Source organism: Pelophylax lessonae (assembly GCF_965119305.1).
Source record: "Pelophylax lessonae genome assembly, chromosome: 3".
Lineage (NCBI taxonomy): Eukaryota > Metazoa > Chordata > Amphibia > Anura > Ranidae > Pelophylax > Pelophylax lessonae.
This window is the reverse complement of record NC_138770.1, coordinates 562,840,245-562,854,367: the sequence shown is the minus strand read 5'-3', so window position 1 is coordinate 562,854,367 and position 14,123 is coordinate 562,840,245. Positions and strand designations below refer to the sequence as shown.

Genomic DNA, 14,123 nt, shown 5'->3' with positions numbered 1-14,123 from the left:
GGAAGAGCTTCTTGTAATGACAAACAGGTTGTTGTCAGTGATAAAACCAAGTATCACGTTCTAGGAAGTGGGGAGATCCACTGTGGGACACAAGGCAGGATGTGATATCAAACCTGGGGCGGGCTAGATGTTATAGTAACGTATTTTGGAACTCCTATTGGCACCTTTCTGGGGTGGACAGCTTCCATCCAATGTCGCATGACTGCAGGTAAGCTATTTGATTTTAAATGTCTGTGAGTTTACATTTAGCCGTTTAATCATAATAAACCCATTAATGCTGCACTTAGTTGGCGTCCACTTGTCTTCCTTTTTTGTATGACAAACATAGGACTGTTTCTTGTTTGTAAATTGAAACATCACCTGCCAGGTTCCTTGTCAAACTAAGATTCTTTTTATTTTATTTAAACAGACATTATATAGAGCCCTGGCAAAGTATAGTAACTTAAAGCAACCAATTATTTATTTTTCATTTTTTATCATTTCAAAGAACTCTTGACAAATCAAAATAATTTCAGGTTTGTTGCTGTGAACAATTTGTGCATTTTCCCCACACATAACATAAATAGTATGTGAACTTTTTATATTGGGTAATAGTCACATAACTGTAATCTTATGAGATTTTCAGTAATTTGGAAGTGTTCAAGTCTCTTCAAGCAGAACAGTGTGAGAAGGCTACGAAGTTGAACAGCACAGAACAATAACGAACAATCTTCATTAATTAAAATGTTTGTTGCTTTTTAGGATGTTTATTTCTTAGGAAACCGCATTACAGTTCAGATGTTCTTGTATCCTGTTAAGTAATCTGACTTACTTCACATCCATACATTAAGGAAACACATTTTGAGGTTCTGTTAGGAAACTTCCACTTCAATAACTGCAAGGACATTAACTTTGAAGAATGTGTAATTTCTTTGAGACAAACGTAGCTATAAAATTATTTATTCATTATATTTTCACAGTTCTAAATAACACCGCTAATCATCACACTGCTTATTTCTTACCCTGAGAGCCAGGTGACCTATGAATCTGCAAAGCTGAACCAGGAACAATTGGCATTTTTATGGCTTTGCATTGTGGCAGGGATTGTAGCAGGGTCTGTGAATCACAGACTAACTGGGCAGAGTTATAAATCATCGCTGTTTGTCTGAATTTGTTTTTTTAAAGCACTTATTTAAGGAGAAGTATTGCCAAAGCCTATTTGGCCCAAAGTCTCCTGTGGATCACAGGCGTGCACTTCGTTCTCACTCCTGTGACCCGTCACTCAGCCGGACCAGGCTCTGGAAAGATCCTGACTGACAGCCGCTGACTGACAGTTGGTATCTACCTTATGGCTGGACTGGTAACTAGCTCAGCCTCTCAGCGTGCCGCTGAGTGTCTGAGCCAACTGCTTTCACCCTCTCCACAGCCAGACTCTCCAGTGAGGAGCCGAGCAGAGAGCCGCTGACTGACAGCCACTGGCTCTCTGCAGACTGTATACCGAGAATTGGAGCCGCTTCTCATCCCCTGGTGCAGACTCTTTCACTTCCTTATCACCGCATGTGGAATGCAGACTATCTTGGTGGCTGCAGGTGCCTGTTTCTGCTGGGTGGTGAGTCTGGTGGGGTTCTCTTCCTCTCTGCTCTGGATCACTTAGTGCTTGTGCTTGGCGACCGGGTAATGCTGCCAACACAGTGGGGATTTTCACTTTGCAGTGTTTTACACTTTTTGTGGGGTACCCTTGATGACTCATGGAGTCTTTGGAGCACAACTCCCCACCTGACTACCTCTCTGAGGCTGTAGGGCCCTCCGGGTCCCAACCATCCATAGATGCACTGACGGCAGTCCTGGAGTCCTTTGTGTCCCGGGTGGAGGTGGTTTTCGGGCAATGGGCTAGCAAAAAGCGCCCCCCCACCTTCCCCTGCCTCATCTGTCTCAATAGATCCTGACCCTGATTCGGCCACCACGGATGTGCGTCACCCTGTTGGGTCTACGACCACGCACCCTGAATCCTCAAATAGTGAGGATGATTCCTCCGCATCTGCAACCTTGCACGAAAAGGCGCTGGTGGATCCACTGATTGTATCTGTGCATGAGACCTTGAAGATGGAGGATGCAGCTGCGGTGGAGGCGCAGGTTCCCTTTGCCACTCGCAAGCCATCCAGACGGCAAAGGGGTTTTCTATCCCCACCTATTTTGACAGAATTGTCACTAAAGAATGGGGACAACCAAAGCGTCCCCTTGGGGTACATAAGCGATTTACTAAGTGTTACCCCTATGAGGAATCCCTTATTAACCACTTCTTAACCGGAAGGATTTGCCCCCTTAATGACCAGGCTATTTTTTATGTCCTTTTTTTCCTCCACAAATAGAGCTTTCTTTTGGTGGTATTTGACCACCTAATCATTTTTTTTTTTTTTTTGCGCTATAAACAAAAAAAAGAGCGACAATTCTGAAAACAAATATATACATATTTTTTAATTTCTGCTATATAACATTACTAAAAAAAATTAAATCACTTTTTTTTCATCCTTTTTGGCCAATTTGTATTCTGCTACAAAAAAAATCCCAATAAGCGTATTTTGATGGGTTTGCACAAAAGTTATCGCGTCTACAAACTAGGGGAAAGATTTGTCTTTGTTTTTATTTTATTTTTTTAATAGTAATGGCACCGATCTGGGATTTTTAGCGGGACTGCGATATTGCGGTGGACAGATCGGACCCCTAACTGACATTTTTGATACTTTTGAGGGGACCAGTAATATTACTAAATAGGCACTGTTACTTTAATGATGACACGGGCAGGGAAGGGGTTAATCTAGGGGTGATCAAAAGGTTAAATTTGAGCCTAGGAGTGTTTTCTAACTGTATGGGGGAGGAACTTGTGAAATGAACACAGAGACCTGTGATCCTATATAGGAGGATCACAGGCGCTCTGTCACAATTTCAGAGAGAACAACGGTCTGCTGTGAAGCGATCGCGGGTGCCCGGTGGCATCCCCGCTGCCTAGTGGGGACAGGTGCGCGCCCCCAGGAGCCCTCCCGCGAACCGCCGTACAGCTACAGCGATTCACGCAGCCGAGCCAACCTGCTGCAGTATATATGCGGCGGGCGGCCGGCAAGCTTTTAGGAAGTGGACTGTTCCACCGGTGGTGGACCCTCCAGTTTCCATATTGAACAAGGCAACCATGATTCTGGTTGAAGAGTCCCCAGCCTTTAAGGATCTGGCTGACAAGAAGGCAGAGGCTGTGGCCCGCAATATGTAAACTCTGGCTGGTTCGGCACTGAGGCAGGTATTCACCATTGCCCTGTTGTTGCAAACTCTGACCGAGTGGGCTATGCTTTTTACGCCGTGAACTAGAGGGAGAACAGCTGGTCCAGGGGCTGCAGTTTATCTGTGATGCCTCTTTGAATGCGGCTCCCCTAGTGGCTCTGCTCTATGTTTCAGCAGTGGTCCTTCGGCGTGTCTTTTGGCTTAAATGCTGGTCTGCAGATCAGACTTCTAAAAAGGCCTTGACTGATCTCCCCTTTCAAGGGAATGGTCTGTTTGGGGCTACCCTGGATGACATCATTAAAGGTCTCACAGGGGGAGAAAGTACTTTTCTTCCACAGTTCTCAGAAAGGAATGCAAGGTGTGTCCAATCCTGGAACTCAAGGAGCTGAACTGCTTTGTGCGGGTGCAGAAGCTCAGGATGGAGTCCATTGGTGGTATCCCTGCATCAGGGGGATTTTCTTGCCTCTATCGACATCAAGGATGCTTACCTTCACATTCCAGTATGTGTTGGTCACCAGCGCTTCCTCCACTTTCCTGTGGGAGAGGAGCATTATCAATTTGTGGCATTACCCTTTGGTCTCGCCTCTGCTCCTCGGGGTCTTCACAAAAGTGTTAGCCTCAGTGCTAGCGTTGTTGCGCCATTGGGGGATCACGGTACTGGGCTACTTGAATGACCTCCTTCGACAAGCAGAGTCCCCTACTCTGCTCTGGTTGAAAACCTGAAAATCACCATACGAACTCTGAAGTAGTTCGGCTGGATTCTTTCTTTTTCAGAAGTCTGCTCTGGTTCCGTCCACAAAGCTGGACTATCTGGGTCTGATTCTGGAGCCAGGGTGAGGAAACAGTTCTCCCCCCTTACTATCTCTCCCGCACTCACAGGAAAGCTGCACCCCTACAGGGGTAACCAGCGTGTAGGTGGCAAGGTATGCCCTCAAAAAGGTAATGCTCTTATATACCGATCTCTCCAGTGCCCGATCCTGGATCCTCTTATCCCATATATATATAGTATGTAAAGCGATCTCAAATACAATGCATATCCAACAGTGATGTTTCCGTGGTCATATTGGGGAAAAAAGAGCCTCATATAGTGACGTACGGGTAACAATCTTTTCCTTTATTGAATCAAATAAGCATATTACTCACATTTAATATCGGTAAAACGAGCGACAGGGACCGCAAGACCCTCTTTCGCGGTGACTTCCGGACGCTGTCTTAGCCAACCGCCAGATCTGCGTTCCAGTAGTGCGGAAGTGACGTGGTTACGCTTGAGACGTTTCGTCATCAATGACGTCTTCAGAAGACGTGGCCAGTATATATTTCTCTATCGCTCATTGACAGACGTAGTCTTCTTGATTCTCAAGAGCTGGGTTATGTTGTCTCCGCAGGAGTAGGACTAGGCAGAATGACAAAACGTTCTGGCTCCACCCTAGGGGGCAGTCCCTGAGGGTATATCCTCCCTCTCTCTGCTACAGGGAATCAGTTTTTTTCTGTCTAGTCAGGAGTAAGGACCTAAGCTCCTTGCTGGGATCTTTTGGTCCTGGCAAGACTTTTTTTCTTTAAGAAAAAGACATTTTTTAGGTAGTTTTCTCCAGTGTTTTTTTCCTGTGAGATCTTCAAGCAAAAATGCCGGACTGGGCGACACTTGTGGTCACCCCAGCCGGCCTACGAGCGCGTGCAGACCAGGCATTGCGCTTGGTTGGCCGCGACATATTCAAGTAAGTATGCGGGGCCGGGCGACGGGCTGGATGTGAGATCCAGTGGTCACCCCGGTTTCTGCCTAAAGGGCGCGTGCAGACCAGTGCGCTGAGTCGGCCGCGACGGAGTCCCAGTAAAGGGACTGACTTTGCGAGTTAAAGCTCGCTTGGACGCCAGGACCAGAGAGTCGAGGCGTCCACAAACCCCCACCCTGGTGGAGAGGGTATTATGAAGAGAGGGTGCCTGTCGGTTCGGTATGGTGAGTAAAACGTTCCCTTTTTTTCCTCATTTATGAGGCAGTATATATTATGGGCCCCTCCATATATGGTCAGTATATATCTGACACTTACAAGTCCCCCTTGTAATACAGCATGTGTTTGTGGGAAGTGGACTTGGTTCAAGAGCAAAGTAGCAAAGGTTTTTCCATTGCCCAAATGTTTTGGCAATCCAATCGATGAAGAATGGCGTCTGCCAAAACGCACTTTTAATATTTCTAAACGCATTGACAGGCGTTATCCGTTTGAGGAAACCCTTATTAAGAAATGGACAGAACCACCTGTGGTGGATTCACCAATTGCTAGATTGAATAAAGCCACGGTTATTCCTTTAGAAGACGCTCCGTCTTTTAAAGATCCAGTGGATCGCAAGATAGAAGCTATGTCTCGCACCATGTTTTCCTTGATTGGATCAGCTTTCAGGCCAATAATTGCTATTGGTCTGGTTTCGCAGGCTGTAACTGAATGGACCAAGTGGTTACGCCGGGACTTAGAAGAAGTCCCTCAGGCGGTATCAGATTTGTTGGAACAAATGATACAGGGGTTACAGTTTGTATGTGATGCGGCGTTAGACGCCACTCCATTAATGGCGCGAGCATCAGTCTCAGCAGTGGTTCTCAGGCGTACACTGTGGCTAAAAGGTTGGATAGCCGACCAAGGTTCCAAAAAAGCATTGGCTAATATCCCCTTTTCAGGAGAGCGTCTATTTGGAGCCAACTTAGATGAGATCATTAAGGATCTCACCGGTGGAAAAAGCACCTTTTTACCGCAAAATTTTAAAGGTAGAGGAACTCGTCAAAGACGAGGGCCTTCTTTTTCTGCTCACAAGAGGTTTTTTCGTCCAGCGGGTGAAAAAACTAAGTCCTCCAAAGCTCCTGCAGGAGGCGTCAGGGGTCGTTGGTCGGGCAAGCAAAAGCCCGCCCCCTCCAGACCTGAAGATAAACCATCCAAAGCCTGAAGGTGCGCCCCCACCCATAACTGGGGTGGGGGGACGTCTTCGCCGGTTCCCGGATCCATGGCTTTCCAGAATCCCGGACAAATGGGTTTGCGAAGTCATAAAGTCAGGGTACAAGATCGAGTTTCGATCTCTCCCACCGGCGCGATTCTTCCCTTCCAATATCCGACTATCTCCGGATCGTCTAGAAGATCTGCGGAGAGCAGTCACAGATCTACTACAACAAGGAGTGGTAGTCCACGTTCCTTGGACAGAACGGTTTCAAGGGTTTTATTCAAACCTGTTTACAATACCCAGGAAAGAGGGCAAAGTGCGTCCAATTCTGGACTTAAGAGCACTCAATTCTTTCGTCAACATAAGAAGATTCAGAATGGAGTCCATTCGCACGGTAGCAGCCTTCCTGCATCCAGGGGATGTCCTAGCGTCCATAGACATCAAGGACGCCTATCTTCACATACCCATTTTCGCAGGACATCAGCGTTTTCTACGCTTTTCCGTAGAGGAGAACCACTATCAGTTTGTGGCGTTACCTTTCGGTCTCGCCACGGCTCCGCGGGTCTTCACAAAGGTGTTGGCCCCAATGTTGGCACTTCTGCGCCAAAGAGGTATATCGATTCTAGGTTACCTAGACGATCTTCTGCTTCATGCAGAGTCTCCTCAGACCTGGCTACAAAACATAGAAATTACTATGATTTCTTTACAGGAATTCGGGTGGCTGGTGAACCAGCAAAAGTCTTTTCTGGTTCCCACCCAGAGGCTCGAATATCTGGGTCTAATTCTAGACACAGTCAGGACAAGAGTGTTCCTTCCGGTAGGGAAACTCCGAAAGATTCAATCAGCAGTCCAGTTGTTACTGTCCAACAGCTGGTCTTCCCTTCGGACTTGCATGAGGGTTCTGGGGTTGATGGTGGCTTCATTCGAAGCAGTCCCATTTGCCCAGTCCCATACCCGAATTCTTCAGCAAGAGATTCTCCTCAGATGGAATCGGAATCCGGAATCCCTGGACAATCAGATCCGATTGAGCAAACAGACCAGAGAGTCTCTGGTTTGGTGGCTTCGGTCTCCAATGCTCAGCCAGGGAAAGTCATTTCTGCCAATATATTGGACGATAGTGACCACGGATGCCAGTCTATCCGGATGGGGAGGAATTCTCGGTCAATTATCTGTCCAGGGACTTTGGTCCCCGGAAGAATCCAGATTACCGATAAATGTATTGGAACTGAGAGCGATCAGACTTTGTCTGATTCACTGGACCGAGCAGCTCCAGGGCAGCCCGGTTCGGATCCAGTCGGACAATGCCACGGCCGTGGCTTATGTCAATCATCAGGGGGGCACCAAGAGTGTCCGAGCGGCCAAAGAAGTGGCTTGCATTCTTCGCTGGGCGGAACGATTTGTTCCAGCAATCTCTGCGGTGTTTATTCCGGGGGTGGAGAATTGGCAGGCAGATTATCTCAGCCGTCAGACCCTGGATCAGGGGGAATGGTCCCTCCATCCAGACGTTTTCCACCAGTTGTGCCTACGGTGGGGCACCCCGGATGTGGATCTGTTGGCATCACGATTCAACAGGAAAGTTCAGAGATTCGTGGCTCGCTCCCGCGATCCTCTAGCAGAAACCGCAGACGCACTGATCGCCCCGTGGGGGCAATACCAGCTAATATATGCCTTCCCTCCTCTCGCGTTACTGCCAAGACTTCTTCGCAGGGTAGAGGAGGAAGGAATCCCAGTAATCCTGGTAGCTCCGGACTGGCCTCGTCGAGCTTGGTACGCCGACATGGTCAGACTGGTGGCGGACGTCCCATGGAGACTTCCTCTCAGGGAGGATCTACTGTCTCAGGGACCGATCTTCCATCCTGCTTTACGATCGCTGGCTTTAACGGCCTGGCTATTGAGACCCAGGTGCTGAAGGACAAAGGTTTGTCAGCTTCAGTTATTCCTACTCTAGTTGAAGCAAGGAAAGCGACTTCCAGAAAGATTTATCATCGCACATGGAAGTCCTACATTGCATGGTGTGAACCTTTGGGGTTCCGTCCTCGGTCTTATTCGATTAGTCGAATATTGGCCTTTCTGCAACAAGGGGTTGAGCAGAAACTGGCCTTGAGTACTATCAAGGGTCAGGTCTCAGCATTAGCCATCTTCTTTCAGAAGCCTTTGGCTACTCATTCCTTGGTGCGGAACTTCATCCAGGGGGTGCGACATCTGGCTCCGCCAGTGCACGCGCCGTTACCCCCCTGGGATCTTAATTTAGTGTTGTCGGTTCTTCAGAAACCTCCCTTTGAAGATATTAGGGAGATTCCTCTACCCACGTTGTCCCAGAAGGTGGCCTTCTTGGTGGCTATTACTTCTGCACGCAGGGTGTCAGAACTGGCCGCATTATCTTGTCGTTCACCATATCTGGTGGTTCATAGAGATAAGGTGGTTCTTCGTCCGAATCCATCCTTCCTACCAAAAGTGGTTTCAGAATTTCATCTGAATGAAGAAATTGTATTACCTTCCCTGTGTCCTAAGCCCAGTCATCCTCGGGAGTTTGCGTTACACTCCTTGGATGTGGTCCGGGCGATCAGGGTATACTTGAAAACGACAGACTCGTTTCGCAAGACGGATTCACTTTTTGTGATCCCAGATGGACCCAAAAAGGGGTTGCCTGCATCTGCCGCGACCATTTCCAGATGGATCAGACAGACGGTAGTACAGGCTTATTCTATTAAGGGTCGGGAGCCCCCGTTCCCTGTTAAGGCGCACTCCACTCGGGCACTTAGTGCGTCATGGGCCTTTCGCCATCAGGCGTCAGTGGTCCAGGTGTGCAAGGCGGCTACCTGGTCGTCGGTGCATACCTTCTCTAAACATTATAAAATTGATGTAATGGCATCGTCTGATGCCTCATTTGGCCGCAAGGTTTTGCAGGCCGCAATTTGAGGAGACCAGTGGTCTACCTCGAGGGTTTTTTTCCGTTGGAAAATTTTTTCTTTTAGTCTCATTCTTTGTTTATAATGAGCCTTTAAAACTTCTAGTTTGGCACCGGTTGGGCCTACTAGATTGGATTTGATTTTGTCAATCCCACCCCTCATTTGTGGCACTGCTTCTGGATGTCCCAGCTCTTGAGAATCAAGAAGACTACGTCTGTCAATGAGCGATAGAGAAAAATGGATTTTTGTAAGAACTTACCGTAAAATCCTTTTCTCTTAAGCTCATTGACAGACGTAGTACCCGCCCCTCTATCATTGAGTTGGGTTGGGTTAATTTCTCTGTACTGCTTTAAACAGAACTGATTCCCTGTAGCAGAGAGAGGGAGGATATACCCTCAGGGACTGCCCCCTAGGGTGGAGCCAGAACGTTTTGTCATTCTGCCTAGTCCTACTCCTGCGGAGACAACATAACCCAGCTCTTGAGAATCAAGAAGACTACGTCTGTCAATGAGCTTAAGAGAAAAGGATTTTACGGTAAGTTCTTACAAAAATCCATTTTTTTTCAACAGTCCAATATAGGACCTCTTTGCATTTGATCACTTTCTTGTAACAAATAATTCTAATTTCTACTGGAACCACTTATATTTTTATTCTTCATATTCCATATTCACTCATATTGGAATCACTTACACTCTTAAACCTTTTTTCAGCCTTGGCTGATACACGTGGGTTTGTTTCAATTTAACCCTTTCTTGGTGAATCAATTATAGCCCATAGACCAGTATCTTTTCTGGTCACCTTCAACACTGAGCACTTTTATATACACGTTTATATTTCTTCGATCGTTTTTTTTTCATCCACTATTTACACTGTTGCACTTTATATTTATATAGCTGATGAATTTATATAGTTGATGAATTTTTAGTTATAGCAACTATATATGTTTTTAATTTTGCATATGAGTTATTGCACTTGATGGTGCACTTATATGTATATTATTTATATTATTTATAAGGCTTTTATCTATAGCAGCTTATATCTCTGCATATGAGTCACTGCAATTAATTGTGGCATTTACACATTTCACACACCTATCGGCAGCGCCAGTTACCTCACCACCCCTCTCTTAGAGAATATTGACCTCACAGTTTATATTTTTGAGGTAGGCAGCATCCGTTTCACCTTTTTCTCCATAGCGCGGATATTTCCACTTATATACTTTCTCCCCTTGTATTGGTCAGTGGTCACCACAGAGGCCAGCCTGTCTGGCTGGGAAGGCATCCTCAGCAAAAATTCTGCTCAGGATCTGGACACTGGAAAAATTATCTGGACGAGCGATCATACTGTGCCTGGACCATCATCTTCAGGGATGTCCAGTGTGCATTCATTAGGATAATGCCACGGCCGTTGTTTATGTCAATAACCAATGGGGTACAAAATGTGCTTGGAGCTCTGGAGGTAGCTGGCATTCTAAGGTGGGCAGAACTTTTACATTCCTGGGGTGGAAAACTGGCAGGTGGATTACCTTAGTTGGCAGGCGTTGGACCAAGGGGAGTGGTCCCTTCATCCGGGGTGTTTCATCAGTTGTGTCTCTGGTGGGGCATCCCTGAGGTGGATCTGTTGGCATCTTGGCTCAACAGAAATGTGCAGAGATTTGTGGCTCAGTCACAAGATCCTCTGGCAGATGTCAGACGCGCTGGTGGTGCCGTATGGTCAGTATCGTCTGATTTATGTCTTGCCTCCTCTCAAACTTCTGCCAAGACTTCTACGCAGGATTGAGGCAGAAGGGATTCTGGTCATCTTAGTGGCTCCTTACTGGCCTTGCTGGGCTTGGTACACCGAGCAAGATTGGTCTAGCCATGCATGTCTGGATGCAGGTGGCCATCATCCCGATAGAATATCAAAGAAAGGAATTCCCCTGAGGAGGTGGGACTATAAGGGCGACCTTAGCATCCAAAACCACGTACATGGTACAACCATGTATAGTAAAAGCATCAAAGTTTTATTCAATCAACATTTAAAAACAATGTAATGAAAAGACTTCTGTGTGCAGCATAACATAATTGTGAAAGAAAATAGGTGCGCAGTCCTGAAGTGATGAGAAGTGAAGTGAAAGCAGCACTGAAATTTAAATTAAACGTGAGAAGATGGCAATATGGAAAACATTACCAAAGTGCGCTAACAAATAATGAACCAAGTGTTCAAAGGTACATGGATGGTAACCGGATTTAAAAAATCATATGCATTCAGTCCAAAACAAAAGTGCAAAAACTGTGAAAAAGTCTTTCTTTTCAAATTGGAGTGAAGGTAAGGGAGTGTTGGGAGGTGGGTGGGGCCTCGTCCCAAAAAAATGATCCAAAGTGATTCTCAGTGGCCTGATATACACATGTGGACACCCAGTGTTAGGAGTGGACTCTTACCACAATGTGGAGAGATGTGAGCATGTACTTGGTTGTGTCTAGAAGTCCCCAACTGATCAAGCTGGCAGGGATGGCTCTCGGAATGGACCGGAACAATCAGCTGCTTCCGAAGTGGGGGGGGATCTGTAGGCTTCCAAGCAGGGGGAGATGCCAAGACAGAGCAACCCAGAGAAAAGAAGAGGACTATAGTGCATTACCTTCGACTTTAATGATAAAACGAATGAGGGTACACTTACACATTCCGGACGAACAAACAGCAAATACAGGGCGGTCGCGGGTGTCTGCAGTACAAACCGGGACCTATGACAGCACGGCTGGCTCCCCCCGACGCGTTTCCACTAACAAGTCGGCTTCTGGGATTGGAGCTCCAATCCCAGAAGCCGACTTGTTAGTGGAAACGCGTCGGGGGGAGCCAGCCGTGCTGTCATAGGTCCCGGTTTGTACTGCAGACACCCGCGACCGCCCTGTATTTGCTGTTTGTTCGTCCGGAATGTGTAAGTGTACCCTCATTCGTTTTATCATTAAAGTCGAAGGTAATGCACTATAGTCCTCTTCTTTTCTCTGGGTTGCTCTGTCTTGGCATCTCCCCCTGCTTGGAAGCCTACAGATCCCCCCCCACTTCGGAAGCAGCTGATTGTTCCGGTCCATTCCGAGAGCCATCCCTGCCAGCTTGATCAGTTGGGGACTTCTAGACACAACCAAGTACATGCTCACATCTCTCCACATTGTGGTAAGAGTCCACTCCTAACACTGGGTGTCCACATGTGTATATCAGGCCACTGAGAATCACTTTGGATCATTTTTTTGGGACGAGGCCCCACCCACCTCCCAACACTCCCTTACCTTCACTCCAATTTGAAAAGAAAGACTTTTTCACAGTTTTTGCACTTTTGTTTTGGACTGAATGCATATGATTTTTTAAATCCGGTTACCATCCATGTACCTTTGAACACTTGGTTCATTATTTGTTAGCGCACTTTGGTAATGTTTTCCATATTGCCATCTTCTCCAGCATAACATAATGAAATAAAAAAAATCACGGTTAGTAACAATGAGTCATGATGTCAAATGACTATGTGAATGCATGAATACCAGGCATGACCCATTGGTTTCGAGCGTATTCTTCTTCAGGGGTCTGCTGGAACCACTTCATTCATATCACAAGGGTCACTTAATGATGACAAGGGCAGCCGTGGGTAACAACGTCACTTAATATGCGACAAGGCATAAAAGAACACCAGAAGAATAAGAGAGGTAGAGGTTTATTTGTGTGCATATGGTTTCTCTGGTGTAAATGATGTTACAACATATAAGTGGACACTGTTGCCGGATTGGTCCCACGAGGATTCCGACGAGGATCCGAAATACTGGAACTAACACTAGGTCTCTACTTATGGTCTCCATATGATAGGAGAATGTAGGTAATTGTATCCACTTGTACAGTGCTGGAGATAAGATGTATTTGCGGATACCCTTCTCTATATAGAAGTGGAAGGCGGCGTCCTACTTCTACCGGGCTTGGTACACCAATTTGGTGTGGCTGGTCGCCCACGTTTCTTGGAAGCTTCCTCTTAGGGATGATCTGCTGCCCCAAGGACCGATCTTCCATCCTGCTTTAGTTGCTGGCTTTGATGGCTTGGCTGTTAAACGCCAGGTGCTGATGGATATAGGTTTATTTAAGTTTATAATTCCAACGCTGTTAAAAGCTAGAAAATCTACTTCTAGGAAGATCCACCACCGTACGTTGAAGACGTACATTAAGTGGTTTGAGTCTCTTGGTGCTCATCCTCGCTCCTTCTTGGTGGCTCGGATTTTGACCTTCCCTCAATGGGGGGTTGAACAGAAATTGGCCTTGAGTACCATCAAGGGCCAGGCTTTGGCGGTCTTCTTCCAACGACTCTTGGCCACACATTCCCTGGTGCGTACCTTTCTTCAGGGTGTCCAACATTTGGTTCCTCCAGTGGTTCCTGTTACATAGTTTCATAGTTACATAGTCAGGTTGAAAAAAGACACAAGTCCATCTGGCTCAACCAATAAAAAAAAAAAACAGTAATGAAAACCCAACCATATAATCCCATCTACACAATCCTATACCCGCAGTTGATCCAGAGGAAGGCGAAAAAACCCCAGCAAAGCATGATCCAATTTGCTACAGCAGGGGAAAAAATTTCCTTCCTGATCCCCCGAGAGGCAATCGGATATTCCCTGGATCAACTTTACCTATAAATATTAGTACCCACTTATATTGATGTAGCACCCTCCTAGACAGGTGCTAGGTAGTGTAAATAGTTTGCTCTGCCTGCTTATCAGGGGAGCAGCAGGTAAACCATAGTCTGCTCCATCTGCTTATCAGGGGAGCCTGATCAGTAGTTAGGCCTGTTGCATGTGTCCATGTGTGATTCATCTGGTCTGAGGGAGTGTCCCCACTGTATCCAATAGGGGAGCCTGTTGGGCAGTGGAGGAAACCCAGCCAGTGACACACATGCTTTTATGACTATCCCAGTGGGTTGGCACAACAGTGGTGCATCCTGGGATATGTTTTAAAAGCCAGGGGTACATGTGACAGGGTGTTTTTGGGCGGAAATCCAGGTCCCAGGAGGAGGGTAACGGCTGTCTCTCCTTCTGT

At 46.7% G+C, this 14,123-nt stretch overlaps 1 protein-coding gene across 2 annotated transcripts in view; it reads left to right on the top strand.

The window, feature by feature from the left end:
* Nucleotides 1-14,123, top strand: part of RALGAPA2 (Ral GTPase activating protein catalytic subunit alpha 2) — a 685,399-nt gene that overhangs the window by 172,529 nt on the left and 498,747 nt on the right. The window lies entirely within an intron of this gene.